General features: G+C 43.2%; 1 long non-coding RNA gene across 1 annotated transcript in view; it reads right to left on the minus strand.

Annotated features, from left to right (window-relative positions):
- Window positions 1–18,281, minus strand: part of LOC132818057 (uncharacterized) — a 34,117-nt gene extending 15,836 nt beyond the window's left edge. The window contains exons 1-2 of the long non-coding RNA XR_009644951.1: window positions 18,104–18,281; window positions 4,505–4,574 (exon numbers count right to left, since the gene is read on the minus strand). This is a non-coding gene — a long non-coding RNA (uncharacterized LOC132818057). The remainder of the gene's footprint in view (window positions 1–4,504; window positions 4,575–18,103) is intronic.
- Between the last annotated feature and the right edge of the window lie 764 nt (window positions 18,282–19,045).

Genomic DNA, 19,045 nt, shown 5'->3' on the forward strand with positions numbered 1-19,045 from the left:
TTTTACTGTTAAAAAGTGGGAGTTACAAATTTTGTAAAGTTTTTCAGACAGAGGTAGATAGATTCTTGACTAACACGAGGATGAAATATTATTGAGGATTCGCAGGAATGTGGAATGGAGTTTAAAATCAGATCAGACATGATCTTATGGATATGGGGTGGTATGGTGACTCAGTGGTGAGAGCTGCTGCCTCACAGTGCCACATAAACCTCTTGGGTGCTGATTGTGTGGAGTTTGCACATTCTCCTTGTGCCTGTGTAGGTTTCCTCCCACACTCCAAAGATGTGCAGGTTAAGTGGACTGGTCATGCCCGTAGCGTCCAGAGATATGCAGGCTAGGTGGATTAGCCATGGGAAAATGGAGGGTGATAGGGATATGGGTGGGATGCTCTTTGGAGGGTCAGTGTGTATTGAATGGGCCAAATGGCCTGCTTCCACACTGTAGGAAATCTATGATTCTGTTACTGAACCTGGAGCAAGCTCAAAGGGTTGAGTAATCTAGCCTTGTTCCTTGTCCACATATTCATAAGTTGCCAGAATCGACATAAATACTTCACAAGCAGGCAAAGTTAGTCCAACTGTCAAACTCACAAGTTACTTAAATCCCCAATTCTTTTATAGAATTAGTCCACTGATAGGGGTGGAATTGAACCCAGGTCCCTGGCACTGTGATGCAGCAGTGCAAAGCACTGAGCCGCCAAAATTAAAAACAGCCTTGTCAGTGAGAGATTAAAAATAAATTTGTTTTAACATGTAATGGTTGCTGTTTTTTGACAGTATCCTAAGGGCTATAGTTAGTTCAGTGTTAACACTTGGCTATTTCCAAAAACTATTATCTTACTATGATATTCCAAGTTTATTAACAGCTCAAAGAATGAGCTGTTTTGTCATGTGAAGTAATGAATACAAGCCCATTTTATAAGTGATTAAATACTTGAGGGGACTAAAGTGTTTTGAATGAACTTTCATGAATGGGAGTTTTTTTTAAAAAACATAGTGAAGGATGTACAGATATTTGGAACATTCATTTATTTCAATTCAATGTAGCTACTAAGGTCTGCCCATCGTGGACACTGGGTGAGTTGGCACAAAATGTGTAAAAGTGGTCAGTAGATTGGCATGAAATCATGATGTGTCCTATAAGGCGCCATAGTGCTAACAGGCTGAGAAAGGTGAGGGCTAGGAAGTCTAAGATATGACTAAATAAATGAGGCAGACTTTTTAAACAGCCACTGTAGCACTCAGCAATCCCAGCAGCTTTGTCTGCCCTATCGCAGAAAACAGGAGAAAGTGAGGACTGCAGATACCAGAGATCAGAGTCAAAAAATGTGGTGCTGCAAAAGCACAGCTGGTCAGGCAGCATCCGAGGGGCAGGACAGTCGACATTTTGAGCATGAGCTATTCATCAGGAATCCTGATGAAGAGCCCATGCTCAAAATGTCACTCTCCTGCTCCTCGCATGCTGTCTGACCAGCTGTGCTTTACCAGCACCACATGTTTTGACTATCTCTGAAGCAAAAGACCAACTCTATCCTGCAGGTTCCCACACTTGCCCATCCCAACGTGCTCCCACCCCAAAAATCCCTCCATTTACAAGAGTTTCTCCCAAGGCAGGTGTGGTGAACTTGGAAATTCCTACTACCTACTTGAGAGAGAAAACCTGAGCTTTTTATGAGAGAATTTCTTTTTCATACATTCCAAACTGACAAGATAAGGCCATGTGACTGATCAAGTCTGCACTGACTCTCCAAAGAGCATCCCATCCAGACCCATCCAATCTCCATAATCCCACATTTACCATGGCTACTCCATCTAGCATGCACATCCCTGAACACCACACAGCAATTTATCATGGCCAATCCACCTAATCTGCACAGCTTTGGATTGTGGAAGGAAACCAGAGCAACCAGCAGAAACCATGCAGACACAAGGGGAATGTGCAAACTCCACACAGACAGACAGTCACCCACGGCTGGAATCAAACCTTGATCCCTGGTGCTGTGAAGTAGCTATGCTAACCACTGTGTCACTGTGCCGCCCCGAAGACGTTCAACAAATTTAAGTTGCAAAATAGAAAAGTACCTGTACCTTGCATGGTTTAGGTTCTCAAAAGAAATCCTTAAGCTATGAACACTGCATCTACTTCAGAGTTTGCGATGTGGGAAAGGGTACTGATTTAAAATTTTTATCCTTTCTTTTAAATATTCCATTCACCACTTCCCTGTTACCTAATGTTTTGCTACCATTAAAAAACCATCATGTTTCCTTGTTTTTAAACTTGATTACTTAATCTATATATGAATTTTCTGATGCAAATCATGCTTCATGTTTCATGAATAATATACAATTATAAAGTCTAATCTCCACATCGCATCTTAATATCTTTATTTAAAGCCAAGAGCTTTCAGCATTCAATAGGTTAAAATCATTTTTTAAAACAAGAATTCTTTCCCTACAGTTTCAGGTTTCCTGTTTACCCTAATCACACTCAGCTGCTAACAATACTCATGATAGAAAACAGCACAGCTAGTCCTATCAGATTTAGACATAGAAAACAATTATCCAGATGCTTTGAACAATGGACATCCTCAAGGGCAGAAAATTCAAATTCCACCCTAAACTGTCTAAAATATTTACTGCTCAAAAGAAAGCTTACTATCTTGATAAATCTAAATTCAAAACTAGTTTGAAATTATACATCTGGAGGTAAAAGCACAAGGAAATTAATCCAGAGACCCAGATAATGTTCTGGGACCCAGGTTCAAAACCTGCCATGGCACATGGGGGAAGTGGAATTCAATTTTTTTTAAAATCTGAATTTAAGAGTCTATTAAGGATGATGAAACTGTTGTTAATGGTCAGAAAAAACCCATTTAGCTCACTGTTGCCCTTTCGGGAAGGGAAACGGCTATCCTCATGCTTCTGACTTACATATGATGCCAGATCCACAGCAATCTTAATTAGGAGTCAAATAGTGTAGTGCTGGAAAAGCACACCGAGTTAGGCAGCATCCGAGCAGCAGGCGAGTCGACGATTCAAACATAAGCTCTTCATCGGGAATGTGGGTGTTGGGCCCCTAGGAGGCTGAGAGATAAATGGGAATCTTCCACCTTGGGACCCAAGGATTTCACCAGTTTCCTCATTTCCTCTCCACCCCACCTTATCCCAGATCCAACCATCCAACTCAGGACAGTTTAAGGGGATGGTGCTATCTGTCCATCTTCCTTCCAACCTATCACCATCACAACCCCATCTTCATCAACCTAGCGCATTCCTAGCAATCTTCCCACCAGCCCCATCCAACTCCCCATCCAACTCCCCCCGTGGGCCCTCTCCAACATTCCTTTTGCTTGAAATGTCGACTCTCCTGCTCCTCAGATGCTGTCTGACCAGCTGTGTTTTTCCAGTGCCACACTTTTACTCTGATCTCCAGCATTTGCAGTCCTCAATTTCTCCTGGTCTTAATTAGGTGTGGCCAGTAAATCCTGGGTCTGGCCCATGATGCCCACATCCCAGGAGCATTTCCTTTTGTGCTATACATATTTACGGCAAGCACAACAAAGAGGGCAACACAAATTTTTCGTATTTGTTTGCATGCATGAAGCTTCTAAGTAGTAATGATTTTTTTTCTTGAAACCATTACAGTGAACTTAAGCATTTTTTAAAATTTACAGACAAGAATGTTTGTCAACCTGGAAATAGGTTAGGACACAGAGGAGGTTCTGCGTGTCCTGGTGCATGCAAATATGTTTATTATGAGGGAATTCAAACACAGAAGGTTTGATGGGATAAACACAACTGGGATGAAGGTTTAACTTAGGAAGAAAGGGTGAACAGGTTGGGCCTGCTTCCACTGGATTTCAGAAAAATAAGAGGTGATTCTGTTAGGGTATACAAGATCCTGATGAGATTTGACAGGGCAGATCCGGAGAGGAAATTTCTCCTTGTAGAAGAACTAAAACTCAGAACATGGTTTAAGAGTGAGGGATCTCGCTTATAAAACAGAGATAAGGAAAACTCTTTTCTCTCTGATGGTTGTTAGACTGGGGTACAGTCCCGCACACACTGATTCTCACTGGGATACAGCACCACACACACACACACACACACACACACACACACACACAATGACTCTCACTGTACCCCAGTGAAGGCTGGGATATTGAATATACTCAAGGCTGTGTTAGATTTTTGATAGATAAGAGGGTGAAGACCATGAAATCACAAGACATAGGAGCAGATACAGGCCATTCAGCCCATCAATTCTGCTCCACATTCAACAACATCATGGATGATCTGATAATCCTCGACTCCACTTTCTTACCTTATCTTTGATACCCTTAGTGATTAAAAATCTCTATCTCAGCCTTGAACATATTTAACGAGCCAGCCTCAACAGCCCTCTGCATGACATAACAACACAGGTTGTCTACCTTCAGAAAAAAAAATCCCGTCTTAAGTGGGTCACCACTTGGAGATACAGGTCCAAACAGAGGGCCACTTACCTTTATATTTCTGATGCTAGCTACCTTGTCATCCACTTGCACAATTATACTCGATCCTTCTGCATTTTCTCTGGAGGAGAGATAAACTAATGTAAGCAAATATACTTTACAATGGGCATTAGTGCATCAAAACTGCTTTTGTTATGTCAAAAGATAGAGCAAACATTCCATTTCAACATTCCGTTAGACATGCTAAAGTTCCTGAGTTCTGGAGAAAAGTCACTGGATTCGAAATGACAGAAGTAGGCCATTCAACTTGTCTAGCTTGCCCTGTTTGGTTTCTCTTTACAGATGCGGTCAGATTTGAGTTTCTCCAGCAATTCTGTTTTTGATGCTAGACTTCCGATTTTGTCATTTGTACTTGATAAAATGTCATTTTTTTAATCCAATGCATCACATGGTCTTTCAAGAATTGATTGGAAAATCTCAAAACAAGAAATTAATTTAAAAATTCTATAATTTGTTTGATGAAATCCTGTTCTGACACAATAACTATATTGCTAAAACCATTTAGAATAGAGGCAGTAATTCTGCTTCACAACAATTAATAATGTCATTTCCTATGGACAAGCAAAAACAAACCCTAATTTTATAAGTTGCCCTTACATGCACAGAATTTAACATTTTTTTTTCCCATTTACATTCTATTGACAATAATACAAACAAACAATCTTGTACTGATTTCACCCAGTGTGTTCATCAGTTTACATGATTAAAGCAAAAAAGTTCCATTATCAAGTCTCAGGGCTACTCCGGTTTTGCGGTAACCGCAACAACTAAATGGAAAGGGAAAGTAAATTGTATAGGTATTTGGTTAGACCACAACTGGAGTGTTGTGTATTGTTCTGATCTCTTCATCTCAGCAAAGATATTATTTCTATACAGGGGGAGTGCAATGAAGATTCACCAGACTTATTCCTGGAATAATGATACTGCCCTCTGAAGAGAGATTGGGTAAAACCAGCCTGTCTTCTCTGAAGTTCCGAAGAATGCAAGGTGATCTCATTAGAACGTACAAACTACTTTATGTGATGGACAGAGTAGATGCAGTTAAGATAATTTCCCTGGTTGCATAGTCTAGAACAGAGGTGGGGGGGCGCACAAATAAAAAAATTAAGGGACTTGCCGCTTAAGTATAAGATACGGGGAAACTGTTTTACTTGGAGGGTTGTGAACTTTAGGAACTGTGGAAGCTCAGTCTTTAAGTACGTTTCAGGTAGTGATTGATAGATGCTGATTATCTATGTCATATGAGATTATGAGGATAGGATGGGTAAAAGCTACTGAAGATTTAAACAGCCATTGAATTGTAGGGCAAGCTTGACAAGATGAATGGCATAGTTTTGTCCTCAAGTCCAAAAGAAAGGAGAAAAACGTCCAACACTATTGGCTAATCGCACCTGTCACCTGCAAGATATTGGGACGCTCCCTGATTGTAGCGATTCCTGGCTCCTGACTACTATTTGCAGGCCTATACATAACTCTAATTACGGTTTTGGTTTTGCCCTTGTAGTTCCTCAATTCTATCCACACAGATTCTACACCATCTCACTGTACTTCTTTTCTCACATCTGTACTCATTTCATCTCCAAGCAACATCAAATTAAAAAAATCACTGTATTTCTCATGATTAGATTAGATTCCCTACAGCGTGGAAACAGGCCCTTTGGCCCAACAAGTTCACACCGATCCTCCAAAGAGTAACCCATCCAGACCCATTCCCCCACATTTACCCCTGACTAATGAACCTGATATACTATGGGCAATTTAGCATGGTCAATTCACCTGACCTGCACATCTTTTGGATTGTGGGAGGAGACCGGAGCACCCGGAGGAAACCCACGCAGACACAGGGAGAATGTGCAAACTTCATACAGGCGGAATCAAACCCAGGTCTCTAGAGCTGTGAGGCAGCAGTGCTAACCAGTGAGCCAATGTGCTGCCCCCAATACAATTTGCTTCTAAAAAGGTCAGATAATTAACTCACCTTTTTACCTTTCATAACTTCAAGGGATTACAAAATGTTCCTCCGTAAAGTGAACTACTTGGGAAGTACAACCACTGTCACTCTGTAGACAAATGTAACAGCACAGCAAAGTTCCACCAATAAAAATAACCAGATTATCTTTTTAGTGAAAATTGGTTGACAGCTAATTACTAACCAGGACACTGAACAAAATCTGCAGCTACAAACAGTCATTTGTAAATTGTACATCAGTTGAATATTTAACTGTATTCAGGTGGTGGGTTATAACTCTTACAGTAGCATACTGAAATCGTGCTCGTTGAATTTGTCTCTAAGAAATTTAAGTAGGCATTTGCTAGGCTCTAGTTTTATCTTTTACAATCCAGCTATCTTAGTTGTAACAGCACTTTTGTCGACTTGAAAACATTCTGGTTCTCTATTTAACATTTGATCTGAAAGACTGCATCTCTCAGTACAGTAGACCCATGCCCATGTTCTGAATGGTGAGTGTTAACACGAGACCAATGTGACATTTAACATGTGAAACATTTAATATCATTCAGATGGTTTATATTAACTGATGTCATACTGATGATTTGTACAGGGACAAATGCTTGGAATGAGAAGCAATAATATCAATTCAGTTAATTATCCAAACCCATGAGCTCTCTGTTGCAAAGTTCACTTGGTTCCATCTCTTCACTCTACCAAGCCCAGCTGTGTCTCTAACTCTCCCATATAGCATTACTGCCTCCATGCTTAACCAGCCCAATACTCTACTCAGAGGGTCAATGGGTTGAATGGTCTCTATCTAATCTATCTTTACCTCTCCTTGAGGTCATTTTTAACATTTGGTTCTTAGACCACAGTTTTAGTTATTACTCCTGATCTCTCTCCAGACTCTGTGTCCATATTAGATTAGATTAGATTCCCTACAGTGTGGAAACAGGCTCTTCGGCCCAACAAGTCCACTCTGAGGAGTAACCCACCCAGTCCCATTTCCCTCTGATTAATGCACTTAACACTACAGGAAATTTACCACGGCCAATTCACTGGACTTGCACATCTTTGGATTGTGGGAAAAAACCAGAGCAGGAGAAAGTGAGGACTGCAGAAGCTGAAAACGTGTTGCTGGAAAAGCGCAGGTCAGGCAGCATCCAAACAGCAGGAGAATCGATGTTTCGGGCATCAGCCTTCCTGAAGATGGTAACACATTTTCAGTGAAGAAACCAGAGCACCCAGAGGAAACCCACCCAGACACGGGGAGAACATGTGGAGTTTGCACAGACAGTAGCCCAAGGCTGGAATCGAATCTGGGACCCTGGCGCTGTGAGACAGCAGTACTAACCACTGAGCCACTGTGCCGCCCCAATTAATCAGGCATTTTTGCACAAGTCAAGTACCGTGGAAGGTTCTTCTATTGTAAAGATAGGTAATCATTAATTAAAATGATAGCTGATACTAAAATCTACGAGCAAAACATTATTCTTTGAAGATTAATTTCAAATGTGAGAACGTTTATTTTGTTTTTTAATAATACCTTTTAAATATTAATTTATTTTATTTGAATTGTGTCCAAGGAACACAGAGTCAAAACCAATGACAACAAATCAGAAATAAACTCCAGAGAAATGAAGCTTCAACTGGACCATCAATAAATGCAAACAGAGGAACCTGAAATGCTACATTCTCTTCATTGAGCTTTCAACATGCCTTTGATCCAGGTACAACCCTGAGGTTTACCTGCAAAAGATTAGCTAACCTCCAGTAACAAACCTGCAAACCAGGAGACGAGGAAAAATGTTCAAAACTAATACATCGGCTAGCCAGTTTAAGCAGCTCAATTCAACATAAATAACTGAACAATTTGAGATGGCAATTTATTAAGTATTTGCATTTGGGTTTTGAACCCAAGAGTACACTCCTGATCTTATTACACCTTCAGCATATAACACGAGAAGGTTGGCAGCAAAAAGATCAGTTTTCTGTGTCGAAACTGATCACCTTAGCTCTGTACAGATCAACTTCATTCCTCAAGCCCTTGTTGCCTGAAAGGCAAAAGTAATCTTTATTTGAAGAGATGTTTTGAACCAGAAAAGCTGGAGCTAAATGACTGTTTATAATCAGGACGAGAATACCAAACACTATTAAAACAAATGATAGCAGTGGTAATGTGTTAGCTGTGGCTCAGTTGAAGTACTCCCTCCTAGGTGTCAGGACATTTCATTGTGCCTAGATGATGGTCAAATGGTAACATTACTACACAAGAGACCCAGATAATGTCTGAGGACCCAGGTTTAAATCCTACCATGGTAGATGGTGAATGTTGAATTCAAAAATCTGGAAACCAAATCCGGTGTTTCTATAATGTGGGGTTGCACAAGAACGCAAACATCACGTTATAGAAGGATCCAAAACTGCATGCAACAACTACTGAGGAATGAGTCTTCTGTCAATAGCAGGAAAAATCTTTCACAAAATCCATTAAACCACTTTGTAAACAACCTCCTGGAATCAATGTGGTTTTGGTCCAGACTGTGGAACAAGTGATGTGTTTGTAAGAAGACAATATTAAGAAAAAAAAAGAGCAACAGCAGGGTCTACATTTCGATAGCTTGAACTATGGCCTGTTTCCAGACTGTGGGGATTCTAAGAAACAAAGCTTTTGACACTGTCAACCTGGTCTGTAGAACTTGCTCTCCAAATCAGAATGAACTAAAGACATTTGCCAAATTCTTGTTCCCACTGTATGGTTGGATGTCCTTTGTCTTTGCAGTAACCAGCATTGTAAAGCAAGGAAGCATCTTGGGCTTTCCAACTCTTTGATTCAATATAGACACGATGAGTCAAATGGTCTCCTTCTGCACTGTAGAATTCTCACATTCTTTAAGTCAAGATAATAAGTGGTTTGGAGGGAAACTTGCAGGTGATGATATTCCCATGTATCCGCTGCCCTTGTCCTTCTAGACGGTACTGCTCATGAGTTTGGAAGGTGTTGTCTCAGGACTTTTCTTTGTTCTGCACTGCATTTTGTAAATGGTGCACACTACTGTGATTGAGTATTGATTATCAAGTAACTGAATGGCACCACATTCAGAAACAATCAAAACGAGCTGCTTGGTCCTGGATTGTGTCAAGCTTCATGAGTGTTGTTGGAGCTGCATCTGTCCAGGTAAATGGGTTCTTTTCCATCACACTCCTGATCTGAACCATGTCGATAGTGAACAGACTTTGGGGAATCAGAAGGTGAATTACTGTTTCATGTGATCTTGTAGTCACATACTTATTTGACTAATCTAGATTAGTTTCTGATCAGTGATGACTCCCAAGATTTTGATAGCAGGGGATTCAGTGATGGAGGTACCTTCCAGTGTCATGGGGCAATGATGACATTCTCTCTTGTTGAAAATGGTTCTTGTGTGCCACTAATGTTACTTGGATATTGTTCGGGTTCTGTTGCATTTGGACGTGGACTGCTTCAGTATCTGAGCAGTCACAAATGGTGCTGAACATTGTGCAGTTATCAGCGAACATCCCCACTTCTGACCTTATGAAGGCTAAGTCAAAGAGACTCTGTAGTGTTAATCAACAAATTGCTTTAGTAAAATCCTTCCAATAGACTGTTAAAAGGCATTGGTAGGTTAACTAAGTGCTGTGATGCCCCAACTGCATGTCAAACGTATTGTAAAGCAGCAAGTTTAACTCATCAACCCATTGGCAATCTATGTGGTTTATAGCTGATCTTGAATGCTGATATTGGAATACCTCTCATCTGGTGCACTGTTAAACGTCAGTAATGATTCTATATATCAATAAGCTCTGATGCCTAAACTAAGCATTTTCTACCCTTTAACAGTGATTACATTTGACCAGAGTCGAGAGTGTGGTGCTGAAAAAGCACAGCAGGTCAGGCAGCATCCAAAGAGCAGGGGAATTGATGTTTTGGGCATAAGCCCTTGGTCAACAATGAGGCTTGTGGGCTCGGGGGCTGAGAGATTGGGGGTGGGGGTGGGGGTGCTGAGGAGAAGGTAGCTGAGAATTAAATAGCTGGATGAAGGTGGGGGAGAAGGTGATAGGTCAGAGAGGAGGTTAGAGCGGATAGGTGGGAAAGACAATGGACAGGTCAAGAGGGCGGTGCAGAGTTGGAGGCTTGGGACTGGGAAAAGGTGGAGTGGGGGAAGGAGGAAACCGGTGAAATCCACATTAATCCCACGTGGTTGCAGGGACCCACGGCAGAAAATGAGGTGTTCTTTCTCCAGGCGTTGGGTGGTAGGGTTTGGTGATGTAGGTGGCCCAGGACCTGTATGTCCTTGGTGGAGTGGGAGGGGGAGTTGGAGTGTTCAGCACAGGGCGGTGGGATTGGTTGAATTAGAATTAGAATTCCTACAGTGTGGAAACAGGCCCTTTGGCCCAACAAGTCCATACCAACCCTCTGAAGAGTAACACACCCAGACCCATTCCTCTACCCTATATTTACTCCTGACTAATGCACCTAGCCTATGCATCCCTGAACACTATGGACAATTTAGCATGGCCAATTCACCTAACCTGCAGATCTTTGGATTGTGGGAGAAAACCAGAGCACCAGGAGGAAACCCACGCAGACACAGGGAGAATGTGCAAGCTCCACAAAGGCAGTCGCCCGAGGCTGGAATCGAACCCGGTCCCTGGCGCTGTGAGACAGCAGTGCTAACCACTCAGCCACCGTGTTGCCTCATTTGTTGGTGCGGGTGTCCCAGAGATCTTCTCTGAAACAATCCACAAGTTGGCATCCTGTTTCCCTGATGTAGAGGAGAACACATCGGGAACAACTGATCCACAAATATCATCTAGTGTAAGTACAGTGAATTTCTGTCAGATATTTTGGGGCCTTGGACGGAGGTGAGGGGGGAGATGTGGGCACAGGCTTTGCACTTCTTGCAGTGGCAGGGAAAGGTGGGATGTGGGCTGGTGGGAGCCGTGGATCTGACAAGGGACTTGCAGAAGGAACAGCTCTCCAAAATGCTGACAGGGGTGGCGAGGGAAATATATCCCTAGTCGTGGGGTCTGTTTGTAGGTGGCGGATGTGGCAGAGGATGATGCGATGTAACAGAGATTGGTGGGGCGGAAGGTGAAGACAAGAGGGATTCTGTCCTTATTGCATTGGGAGGGGTGGGATTCAAAGGCGGAGGTGTTGGAAGTGGAGGAGGTATACTGGAGGGATCTTCCAAATCCAACAGAAATTCACCTGTACTTCCACAAATGTCATCTACTATATCCGTTGGACCCGATGTGATCTCCTCTACATTGGGTAGATAGGACGCCAACTTGTGGATTGTTTCAGGGAACATCTCTGGGACACCGGCACCACCCAATTCCAACACCCCGTGGCTGAACACTTCAACTCCCCCTCCCACTCCACCAAGGACATGCAGGTCCTGGGCCACCTCCATCCCCAAACCCTAACCACCCAATGCCTTGAGGAAGAAAGGCTCATCTTCCGCTTTGGGACCCTGAAACCACATGGGATTAATGTGGACTTCACCAGTTTCCTCATTTCCCCTCCCCCAACATTATTCCAGTCCCAAGCCTCCAACTTGGCACCGCCCTCTTGACCTGTCCATTGTCTTTCCCACCTATCCGCTTAACCCTCCTCTCCGACCTATCTCTTTCTCCCTCAGCTTCAGCTACCTATCGAAATCTCAGTTACCTTCTCCCCAGCACCACCTCGCTTCATTTATCTCTCCTCCTCCTCCACCACCCACCCCCCCCCCCCCCCCCCCCATCCCCCGGCCCACAAGCTTGACTCCTGACAAAGGGATTATGCCCAAAGTGTTGATTCTCCTGCTCCTCAGATGCTGACCTGCTGTGCTTTTCCAGCACCACACTCTCGATGCTGATCTCCAGCACCTGCAATCCTCACTTTCTCCTACTATATTTGGCCAGCCATGGTCACACCAGAGTGGTCAACTATTATGGTTTAAAGAAAGAGATACTCGCCCCAGACAAGATAGTAGGACTTCAGTAAGGCATTTGATAAGATTCCACACAGTAGGCTATTGCACAAAATATGAAGTTAGGTGATTTAGCGAATTGGCTCGCTGAAAGAAGACAGAGGGTGGTGGTTGATGGCAAGGACTGGATGGGTCTGGGTGGATTACTCTTTGGAGGGTCAGTGTGAAGTTGTTGGACCAAATGGCCTGTTTATTCACTGCAGGGTTTCTATGATTCAACTCTATTCTATGATCGTGTTATATTAGAACCAACTGTAGAACGCTTGAGGTCTGTTTCCCACTGTATTCTGTGACCCAAAGTAGAAAGAAAAGCACCCAGGGTCGAGGCTTCATTTTAGTAGTACTTACACATCCAGGAGCAATTGCTGAAAAAAACCACCTGGTTTGCACAAATAGCTTCTAGACAGGCAGTAGCACAGTGGTATTATCAGTGGGTTAGTAATGCAGACCGTAGACTGCTCTGGGATCATACATTTGAATTCCACCATAGCAGATGATGAAATCTGAATTAATTACAAATCTGGAATTAAAAGCTGGCCTAATGGTGACCAATGGCCAATTGTTGAAAAACCCACACGGTTTACTCCTGTCCTAATCTGACCCACATGCCAAGGCTACTGGGATGTGGTCGATACTCCACAGCTTCTGAAATGGAAAGTCACTCAATTAAGGGACAATTAGCAATCGGCAATAAATATTGATTCCACCAGCAATGCCTACACCCCATGAACAAATATTAATAAAAGCCAAAACAACAATATGATAGTTTTTCCTGAACAACTGTTTTCACACTGCAATTGTAACCACAATGTGCTAACTATTAAGGTCAAAACTTACTTCACTAGCTAAAGAAAGTGAGCCAACATTCCTCAGAGCTGACCAAAAATTCGGCATACAGTTAGTAGGACTCAGCTGTCTTTAAAGGTACTTATTGAAGTTACTGGACAATACAAACCACATTCTCAGCAATTCTATCTTCTCTTTACCATATTTTAAAAGAATTTTTTAACAACTTTCATTTTGCATGCTTCAGCCTTCCAAGTATTTCACAGGGGTCTAAGTTGAAAATATTGATACAGAACCACAAAGGGTTCAGTCATGAAAAGTCATTGACCGGAAATGTTGAATCTGTTTCTTTTTCCTGATCTGCTCAACATTTCCAGAATTTTCTGCCTTGATTGAAGATTTGCAGAATCCACGTGTTTTTTTCATTTGACAGACAAGTCGCACTGAATTGTTTTAACAAGTATTTCCAAAAGAACTTTGGTGAAACACAGGGAATTTGCCTCTATCTTCTTCTCAAGCATTTACACACAAAAAAATCCATAATAAAAGAAATGCCAAACAAAGCAAAAGCACAACCAGAACTTGGGCAGGGTTCCTGATTTTTTTTTACAAATTTAAATGATAACAGAATTTAATGTGGCCTTTTAATACAGTAATACAATCCAAGGAAGTTCGCCTGAGTGTGATCACAAGATAGGTGACAAGAAACTCAGTCAAATGCAAGGCTTTAAAGCAGCTTAAAGGAAGGAGAGCTGGAAGGATATTGTTTCTTTTTAATTCAGTTCAGTTTTTGGCTTGATTAACAAGTGGAATTTTGGCCCCTTTACAACTAAGGCAAGTATCTGTAAGCAATCTCCTTTTAAAGTCACTGTCTACAGTTTTCAGCGAACGACAAACCCTGCATCTCTCTGCAGTTTATTTGAACTATGGGTCAGTGGGGATTGCTACTCAATCTCCAAATCACAGACTCATACAGTGCAGAAAAGGCCCATCAACTCTGCAGCAACAACCACTGAAAGTGCGCTAATCCCAACTTCCTGCATATCTTTGAACATTATGATATTTGAAGTACTTTTAAAGGTTCTAAGATTCCTAGCCTCCACTACCTTCCAAGGCAGTGCAGTCCATATTCCCACCACCTGCTGAGTGAAAAAGACTTTTCCCCTCCAAATCCGCTCTGAATCAACTGTCCCTTACCCTAAAACTATGCCTTCTCATGATTGACTCCTCGAAGGGGAAACAGCTGCTCTCTAATCACTTTCATAATCCTCACCCTCTATGTCCCTCATAATCTTACACAACTCAATCATGGCCCCACTTCCTCCTTCCCAGCCTTCTCTGCTCTGAAGAAAACAATTCAAGCCTCCCAAAGGTCTCCTTATAGCTCAGTTTCTCCATACCAGATGACATCCTGGTGAATCTCCTCTGTAACTCTGCTGGTGCTATCACATCCTTCCTGTAGTGAGGTGACCAGAACCTCAGACAGTACTCCAGCTGTGGCTTGACCAATGCTACATTCAAATCCAATGTTACCTCTTTGCTCTTATACTCTATGCAATGAAGGATGAAAGCAACTGTCTGGTATGCCTTATCTACCCTATTCTCGTGCTCTGCTGACTTCAGGGATCTGAGAGTAATTATCCGAAGATCCTTCCATTCTTGTAAGCTACCTGATGTCCTGCCTTTCATTAAATATTCCCTCATCTTGCTGCTTCTTCCAAAGTGCACCACCTTGCACTTATCGGTGTTAAATATCTGCAGATTGAAGATGGCCACGGAGTATGACCCCTCAATTTGAGCGCGATCGCTCAGTCCATTTCTTTTCTATTTTTTTCTCTTATGTTTTTCCCTTCTTGGTGATGTCCTGAACTCCTGGCTTTAGCCCGACCTGGCAGTCTTTCAGCAGCCTAGAGTGGCTGCCAGTCATGGCTATCTCTTAGCGGCTTGGCATGGCCTTGGTGGGGTCTCAAGATGATTCCAGAATATTCTCCCTGTCTCGAGAGCCTAAAGGTGAGGCCTGGAGAAGACTAGAGGCTAGATGCGTGGATTGGGTTGGAAGAACTGTTATTCTGAACTTTTTATTTTGTATTTGCTAATTTATTCCTATGCTCTGTAATGTTTTTTTTCTTTATTCTTTTACAGATCGTTCTGCTATAATGCGACAGTTGTGTTCCTCTGCAACCTCACATTATAGAAAATCGTGCTAAGGAAGATCGCTAATGAAAATCACTATACCTGTAGAGTAGAAAGTTAGCATTATTCAGTGGTTAGCACTGCTGTCTCACAGCGCCAGGGACCCGGGTTCGACACCCGCCTCAGGTAACTGTCTGTGGAGTTTGCACATTTTCCGCGTATGGAGTCAGCTGTTATTAGGGGACACAGCTTTAAATTAAGGGGAGGTTGGTACAGGACAGATGTTAGGGGTAGATTCTTTATTCAGCAGGTTGAGAGTTCATGGAATGCCCTGCCAGTATCAGTGGTGGACTCTCCCTCTTAATGGTCATTCAAGCGGGCATTGGATAAGCATATGGAGGTTATTGGGCTAGTGTAGGTTAGGTAGGCTTCGGTTGGCGCAACATCGAGGGCCGAAGAGCCTGTACTGCGCTGTATTTTTCTATGTTCTATGTTCTCCCCATGTCTGCATGGTTTCCTCTGGGTGCTCCGGTTTCTAGATGTGCAAATCAGGTGTATTGGCTATGTTAAATTGCCCATAGTGTTAGGTGCAGGGTTAAATACAAGGTCGGGGAATGGGTCTGGATGGGTTACTCTTCGGAGGATCTGTGTGGACTTGTTGGGCCAAATGGACTTTTTCCGTACAGTAGGGAATCTAATCTCTACCACTCCTCCCAAAAACCACATTAGCAGTCCTCTGGCGCTTTCCCTGTGGCTAGAGAGGAATTAAAAATTCCAAACAAACCTATTGGACTATACCCTGGTGTTGTGTGATTTTTAAGTTTAAATGTTTGTGTGTCAGAGCCCCTGCAACCTTGCCTTCCACAACAGCCTTGGATGCAATTCATCCAGAGCAGAGGATTTGTCTGTTTTTAAGCCCGACAGTTTCCAATATCTCTCCATTACCTAGTTCAAACTGTGCAAGTATCTAACAGTCCCTCTTCCTGAATTCTGTATGTACATTCTTGTTTTCCAGAGTGAAGACTGAAGAGAAGCATTTATTCAATATCTTTCCAATATCCTGCAGCTTCACCATCCCTCCTGCCACCCCAGACCCCTAATGGGCTCCATTCTTTCCCTGGTTAACCTCTTCCCATTAATGCATTTATAAAGTAACGTAAGATTCACCCTAATTCTGTTCTCATGCCTCCTTTTTGCTCTCCTCATTGCTTTTGCAGTTGTTATATTCCTCTTGTATCGCCAATGAATTGTTTCCTTTGGACTTGCTAAAAGCCCTATTTTTCCTCTTCATCCAGTCCTGAATTGTTTAGACATCCAGGGTTCTCTGAACTTATTTCCCTCTAAAGGGGAGATGTTAGATTTGTACTCTCCCCAGCTCCTTACTGAGTGCCCCTCATTGCTTCGCAGCAGATTCATTTTCCATTTCTAATACCAGAGCAACACATTGAGCTCAAAGGGAAGTTGAGGCACAAAATGCTCGTTAAATACAGTGAAGAGATATTTAGATGAAACTTACACTAACTTATGCAATATTTTAACAATGAATTGTTTAAGTTTTGCTCCCAAGTCTTTATGCAAAGTAAAACTAAATATTTTTGTTTAAATTAAACTTCTAGAATTGTATAATGTTGCTTTGTTGATCAAAGTTAGGGGAAGGACAAACGTGCACGACATTCATTTCAGCTGTTATTGGCGTTTTCTCTAGGGATGTTGTCACAATACACCCAGTCTCTGAAACTCAGCAATAATTAGCTGACAGATCATTAACTTATATCTTTACCAAACCCTTGCGAGCACTTAACTTTCCCTTTCAATTATCAGAACAGATGCCAAACAGATTATGTTGTAACCAAATTTGGAAGCACTTTATTTTAAGAGAGACAGCTTTAACCAATGATTTCTGATGGTCTGCCCTTTTCCTGTTCTCCTAACAACAAAACAACACACGGAGTTGTACAAATAATCTAACTGTACAATCTCTCATACAACAGTGATTTAGTTTATCAGAATCAGTTCGGGTGTGGATTTGAGATTTCTAGTTTACACTGCAATCTAGCCTCTAAACTGAGACGAATGAAACACAGAGCACTTTGACAAATTTCAGTCCGAAAAACACACACGCAACTTTACAAATCATCATTTTTGACAGTTCTATTCTCCCCACCCCTTCGGCATTGAGGCCCATCATTAACCCTGCTCCATAGCCCCAACTCTTACTTTAGCAGATGTCTCTTTCTCCCACCCACTCTGATTTCTCTGCACAATCTCCCTCACCCAGTAACCAGATCTCATCACCCTACTGCCCTCCACTCTTCACCCAAAACCCCCCCCAAAACATCCTTCCACATCCTCTCCAACTCACTACTGTGAAACACCCCTCTCCTTTATTTCACTCTCCCTTCTCTCTCTTTCTCTCTGTCCTTCTTCCCTTTCCCCTCTCTCTTACCCCCCTCCCCTCGTCTTTTTCTCTGGGTCCTGTGTCCTCCTCTCCACCTCCCATATCTTCCTCTGCTCCATCTAACTCCCCCTCATCTCCTCACCATCACCCACTCATCTAACCTCCCAGCCCCACGCCGCCTCCACCCTCTCATCTCGCCCCACTCTTGCTCATCTCTTGCCCCTTCTCTTCCTACCTTCCCTCTCTTCCTAATACCCTTCACTCCTTTTCTTCCCCCTCTCTCTCTCTCTCTCTCTCTCTGGCCCTCACCCTCTCTTCCTCACCTCTTGCTGAGGGGTCGAACCCTGACGGCCACTTGCACATTGGCCATCACTCAGGAGGATTAGTCTTCAACTTCAGACACCAGTGTCATTTTCCGCCGGTACAAAAAGACCGGTCTGTCTCCCCCTCGCCCCCACCCGAGCGAGATGCCTGTCCGGACACGCTCCTCACTCCGCCGCCTGGACTGCCATCCCACCGGACAGTGGCTGTCCTGACAAGGGGGGCGGAGCGTGAATGGCTGTCAATCAGAGCAGGGGGCGGAGTGAGGGGAAACTGTCAATCAGAGCACGGGTTGGGGGGGTGCTGCAAGGCCGGAGCTGTCAATCAGAACACGGGGGCGGAGCGTGGGTCTGTCAATCAGCGCAGGAGGACGGGGCGAGAGGTCTGTCAATCAGTCGAAGCGGAGCGAGGGTCCGCGGAAGAGGAAAGGGGCGGGGCGATAGGTGGGTCAGCCCCGGATCGGGGCGGGGTGGAGATGTCAATCAGCCTAGTGGGCGGAGCGGTCTAGCAAGTCTGAGGCGGGGATTGGGCCAAAAGCAGATGCTAATCACATGGAAGATGATTAGGACAAGAGGAGAGGGGCCACGGTGATTGGGCAGATTAGCGTGTAGGGCGGGGCCGGTACTCTAATTGACGGTTGGTCCAAGGCGGGAGGCGGGAGCTTTTCTAACGGTCCATGGAAACGGGTTTTGGAACAGTGTCTCAGGACCAACAATGTCCACGGTTCAAACACTGCTCCTGGGTTTCAGTCGGTACACAGGGAGAAATGTTGTCCCATCTGCTTGTTTAGGAAGAGAGAATAGTGTGACAATATCCTGAAGAAACAGCGATAGAGAATCCTTCAACCATCATCCTGAGAAAACAACAGGTTACTTGCTACCAAAATTTGTCACATTCTTTAAAAATGTCTGGGGGATATGGATGTCAGTCTGTGATAATGACAC

This window comes from Hemiscyllium ocellatum, chromosome 8, assembly GCF_020745735.1.
Source record: "Hemiscyllium ocellatum isolate sHemOce1 chromosome 8, sHemOce1.pat.X.cur, whole genome shotgun sequence".
Classification (NCBI taxonomy): Eukaryota; Metazoa; Chordata; class Chondrichthyes; order Orectolobiformes; family Hemiscylliidae; genus Hemiscyllium; species Hemiscyllium ocellatum.